This window comes from Dendrobates tinctorius, unplaced genomic scaffold, assembly GCF_039654945.1.
Source record: "Dendrobates tinctorius isolate UK_male_01 unplaced genomic scaffold, ASM3965494v1 ptg000201l, whole genome shotgun sequence".
Classification (NCBI taxonomy): Eukaryota; Metazoa; Chordata; class Amphibia; order Anura; family Dendrobatidae; genus Dendrobates; species Dendrobates tinctorius.
The window spans coordinates 13,013,438-13,019,437 of NW_027361868.1; the positions used below are offsets into that span (position 1 = coordinate 13,013,438).

Genomic DNA, 6,000 nt, shown 5'->3' on the forward strand with positions numbered 1-6,000 from the left:
ACGATATGCTCTTTCCTTAACTTTAATACGGCCTTTAAATCTGCCACTTTGTGCTTATCTCAAGACAAACTCTTTAGCGAGGTCTTGAGGTACTGTCACACTTAGCGATGTACTAGCGATCCCGACCAGCGATATGACGCGGTCAGGATCGCTGGTACATCGCTAAGTGGTCGCTAGTGAGCTGCCACACAGGCAGATCTCACCAGCGACATCGCAGGGGACGGGGGTCGCTACTTACCTGTCACACTAGGCGATCCTGCGTCCTCCCGCCTGGCTCCACGCATCGCTCGCCTTCACAGCAGGAAGCGCCGCAGGAAGCTGACGACGAGAAGCGGTCCTGGACGTTCTCGCGCGATCAGCGATAACCAGCGGGGGAGCGGGTTGTAGGTAAGTATCAGACACAGCGATATCGCTAGCAATATCGCTATAACATCACTAGTTTTAGCGATATTGCTAGCGATATATCTTAATGTGACATGCCCTTAGGAACGCCTGCTTTCCTTCTCTCTAAGCCGGGCCTTGACTGCCAAGAATTCAGACTCCTTAAAACTTTCTTGAGGCTCTGCCCGGTCACCCTCAGGTACCTCTCGACTTTTTGTACCTTCCTCACTGTACCCCCTTTCTATCTTAGAGTCGCAGTCACCCCGGAGTCTGAGTCACACCCCACAGTAGAGTGAACCCTCCAGTTACCCTCTAACTGTGTGTCCGCTCCAGACATCTTCTCTACCACATCACTATCAGTCATTCTGTGGTACATGTCAATAGACATCAGGTCCGTAAGTTGGGGAGATGCACCCTTTCCTCTTGCGTCACTGTCTGAATGGGAGTCACCACCACCTGATCGGTCATCCTGTAAACAGCAGTCCCCACTTCTAACGGTGTCGGACCCCTCTGCTAAGTCCCCGAGTTGGTCAGACCCACTCTTTCTTCTGGTCATTCCTACAGTAGAGATGCCTCCATCCTCCTGCTGTAAAGGAACGCCCCTCTCCCACAAGTCGGAGAACAGATTAGAGTCGCGGCCTATAACCACTGCACAAGACAAATTCGGGACTATAGCGACATCCTGTCCCGCAATGTCCCGCCTTGTTTCAAAGATTACCCTGGCCACTGGATAATCCTTAGTGCCCCCGTGGTTGCAGGTGACCCCAACCTTTCTACTGGGTATTTCAAATCCCTCAGGTGCAACCCTCACTAGAGTCACCGGGCCCCCATAGTCCACCAGACTAACCAGAACTTCATCATTTATCTGTAGGGCACACCCCCATAGCACCGTACCAGGTGGGTAGTTTATATAGCAGACTGGACACTCATAGTACACTTGACCCTGGCAACCATCTGTCTGCGCCACCCCTTTAACTTTGGGATGCTCTGCCCCCATTCCCCGGGACTCCACTCCTTTTTGGGCACCTACTCCCTTTTGGGATACCGCCCCTTTTGGGACTCCACCACTTTTTGGGCAACTACTCCCTTTTAGGATACTGCCCCTTTTTGGAATCCACCCCCCTTTTGGGCACCCTTCGCTGTTTTGGGTTGCTGCCCCCTTTTTTGGGACACCACCCCTCTCTGGGGTACACTCCGTGGACTCCCTCACGGCACTCTCAGGACCGAGTTCACACAGTCAGGTTTATGTTTTTCAGGCTTGTACTGGCCCTTTAAGAGGTTAAACACTCTGATAACCTCTTACGACACCCCTCCTGCTGGCACTGCCACAGCTCCTGCTGTAGCCACAAATCACCGGTGCCTTCGGCTGCCGCTCACAAGCAGCTGCTGGTGTCACTGCAGCTCCTGCTGCAGAACCTCTCACTGCAACTTGCAACTGCAGCTCCCGCTGCCAAAAGTCCCTGCACGCTCCCGCTGCGCTGTCTTCGTGGACCCGCCGATCCACAGCAATCTTCGTAACTCTGCCAAGTTACAGCTAGACGCTTGTCACCTTCGTGACCCCCCTGAGCCAACGCATGCTGACTTGAGAAAAAAACTTTGTGACCCCGCCGAGTCACAGCAAACACCTTCAGCTTTATAGAAAAGAAAAAAAACACACACACAGAGTCTCTCACTGACCCCGGCCAGTACAACACGGACTCCTGTCCGTTACCTGTTGGTGTCAGCCACACAGGTTCCCGGGTACCTCTTATCCACAAAGGCACCCTATAGCTACTTCTCATACAGTCTAAGTGTAAGCTGGCCTAAGCTGTTACTAGTGGTTCAGCCGCTCGACCCTTATTCACATTCACGCCACTTGGCAAGTGAAAAGGTTTTAAATACTAGAGTAGGGACTGTCCCACAAGGGTTGCCGTGACGTGGCGGGATGGCTTGTACATTATTTTGATCAAAATTATGTTTACTAAATACCCTTATTATTATCATTACCTTTATGCATTATTTGCAGTATATTTTTTACTTTTTAGTTATATTTGTGTTTTTTGCTTTTTGTTTTCTCTGGTTAATGGTCATGTGTTAATATGCACTTACATTGTGCATACACATTAACTTACTTTTCTCAGTTCAGATTTGTTTTTTAAACACCTTCAGCTTTATAGAAAAGAAAAAAAACACACACACAGAGTCTCTCACTGACCCCGGCCAGTACAACACGGACTCCTGTCCGTTACCTGTTGGTGTCAGCCACACAGGTTCCCGGGTACCTCTTATCCACAAAGGCACCCTATAGCTACTTCTCATACAGTCTTTCCCTGACCCCGGTCAGCATATCACAGACTCCTGTCTGTTACCTGTTGGTGATGGCCACACAGGTTCCTGGATGCCTCTTCTACTCAGAGGTATCCCACAAATTATCAATACACAGTCTCTTTCACTGACCCTGGTCAGTATCACACGGTTTTCAAGACCATACGCTCCTTTTGGCTCAGAGTCAGCACTGCAACATGTGCTTCTTGCACCGTTGCCCCTAGCAACCGAGTTTGTAGACCTCGTCCATTGCCCCTAGCAACAAGGCTACAAAAGTGCCCTTAGCATTCTCCACCAATTGTAAGGTAGCGCCTATTGTTTGTGTTGGGGGACTTGGCACTTGGCAGCCAATTAACAAGGTTCCACATGGGTTTTTCACATAAATAGTCCATACGGTTTATTATACAGCATAAACCATAAAAGGCAACTGTCTTATATCAGACAGAGGAATGTTCATAACAACTCAGCTCTCTTAGCCCTGTGGTCACACAGGCTGTGCTATGTCCAGCACGCAGGCTCCATAGCCTAAACACAGTTATTTCCCCCTGTCCGTGTTACTTCTAGTTGCTCCTTATTCAGGACGTCCGTCCCCTCCTGGGGACTGTCCAACACACACCGGCCTCACCGGTTACAAAGTCTTGCCATGTGCTCCAGGGATCCGATCCTCCTTCCAGGATCTCCCAACACAGACCTTCCAGGACCTTGCAGTCTGCACCATTCAGGTACACACACTCTCTCCATGTGACCCACCCTGGTCACATTATATGGTCCATAACCACACCCATGGGTGAGGTATGGATCACATGGTCATGACCTCACCAAAGGTCCTATTCCACACAGCCACACACACATAGGCTTTATTTTGGGCGTTCAGACACACGCCCCTGGGTGGGTTTGTAGGTGACTGGTTCCACCCATCTCACCAAGTCACCTGGAAGTTTCCCTAATACACAGTAACAAACCCTCAGCAGTAGATCTGCTGATCAATACATGTTCCAGCTTCAATCACAGGGCCACCCACCCTGTTATACATATCGGTCATTAACCACGTGACCGCCAGTCACACCACACTATCTATTATCTATCTATCTATCTATCTATCTATCTATCTATCTATCTATCTATCTATCTATTATCTATCTATCATCTATCTATTATCTATAAATTACTGTATCTGTCTATGTAACTATCTATTTTATATTATCTATTTATGTATCTATGTATCTATTATCTATCTGTCTATCATCTATCTATATTTATCTATATAGCTTTCTATCTCTATCTATCTATTATCTATCTACATATTATTTATCTATCCATCTATCTGTTATCTTTCTATCTAGAAAAAGAAAAACACAGCAGCACTCTGTATGAACCAAAATATATGCAAACAATGAAGACATAGAATCTAAACTCTGTTATTACTCAGTAAGATGAACTTATAAAAATGAAGGTTCTTAGCACATAAATTGGCCAATTCATGTGTCCCCATCAACCACGACAAGGTGACCTCCCTCTGATGGGTCCCTGTTCTTCTGCATATACCTCTCTTGAGTTAGCAGCCTACAGTTAAATGGACAAACATGTCTCTCCCGTGCCATGAGCCTACAATTTAAAAGGTGCAAACTGCGATAGCTTCTTTATATAGAAAAATTTTACATTTTTTAAAGATTTTAATCAGTTCTATTTACCTCTTGTCTCACCTGGTAATGTCCCCTGCCACCTGCCCACTGCACCTTATGATGTTATCCATGTAATGGAATAAAGAAATATATCACCAAGGATCGAGTGAGTGCTGCAATTTTTTTTATGTTTCTTGTGATTTTTTCCTATGGTCCACATGACTCCTGTAAACCATATCTCTGAACTTCTAGTAAAATTTCTAGTAAAATTGTGTTCTCCAAAATAACATGCAGAAAATGAAATGGAGAATCTATAACAATGAAAAAACAACTAATTAGAAAAAAAGAATATATTAGTAAAGGAGACTTCATTCTCCCTGGGTTCCCTTCATTCTCAGAGGTCAGCCCCTCACCAATCATAACTTAGTGGCATGTGCTACTGATATGAGGTTACTTTAAGAGATAGGTAAACCTCGCTGATTGTGTTGATCAGTGGGAATTCCTTGGATCTGGAGCCATTACAAGGTATATAGGGACTGAATAATTGTTAATGTGATCATTCTGTGACAATGTATTTTGCATATTGTCAACAGCACATCCTCAGTTTACATGAGATGACTCGTGGTCCACAATGATGATTTTTACGCCAGGATTTTGCTTGTTGGGTGGATGGGGACTTAGGAGGCAGCTATCATACTATCACAGAATTTTGGATAGCTATAGGAGGAAGACCTGTGAAGACTCAGAATTCAAGGTTAGATTATAGAAAGGTAGATTTTAACCCCTTCCTGACATCCGACGTACTATCCCGTCCATGGTACCCGGGCCCGTATGACCGTGGACGGGATAGTACGTCGGGCCCTTTAATGCGATACCGCGACTAAAGTCGCGGTGATCGCATTAAAATTCCGACGCCATCTCACCTTAGAAAAGATGGCGTCGGCATCCCGGGCTGCAATCCCGCCCCCCGGCATCCAGAGCGCTGTGATTGGCTGTTCAATTCTGAACAGCCAATCGCAGCGTTTCTCATTGTTTCAGCCAATCAGCTTGGCTGAAACAATGATGTCCTAGGTGGGGATCGAGTACCGATGTACTCGATCCTAGAGCCGGTGCCTGGCAACGCAAGGCACCGGCAAAAAGCACCCGGATTGGCGCGATCGCCGATCTGATCGATCGCGCCAATCGCAGTGCACAGCGGCGCTATATCGCAGCTGTGCCCTGCCAGTACCGGCCAGGATCGGTGCTATATTAGCACCGATCGTGCTGGAGCCTGATGCAGGCCCAGCAGGGCCTGCAGGAGTTGGCTGGAGCGATCGATTAGATCGGCGATCGCGCCAACCACAGGGCACAGCTGCGGTCACCATGTGACCGCTCTGTGCCCTGCTGGTGACCTGGGCATGACCTGCCTAGTAATCGGAGCTGTGAGCTCCGATTCTAGGCAGTTGCCATGGTCACCAGGCAGATCAGGGATTGGTGGGATCGATGTAATCATTCGATCCCACCAATGACAGGTCACAGCAGCGATGTGACCGCTCTGTGACCTGCCCCCTGACCTGCCTCTGACCTGTCTGACCTGTCTGCAGGGGTCCTCACTCTAGCTGAGGATTCCTGCAGAGAGGTCGGACGCAGCAAGAGCTCCTGTGCTGGGTATTGTGGTGCCACAGCTTGTAGCATCACAATCCCTGCAGAAGAA

The 6,000-nt window shown here is 47.9% G+C and overlaps 1 long non-coding RNA gene across 1 annotated transcript in view; it reads left to right on the forward strand.

Moving 5' to 3' along the window:
* The window catches only part of LOC141056881 (uncharacterized), a 174,605-nt gene extending 170,136 nt beyond the window's left edge, over positions 1-4,469 (forward strand). The window contains exon 6 of the long non-coding RNA XR_012221950.1: positions 4,029-4,469. This is a non-coding gene — a long non-coding RNA (uncharacterized lncRNA). The remainder of the gene's footprint in view (positions 1-4,028) is intronic.
* Positions 4,470-6,000: the final 1,531 nt, after the last annotated feature.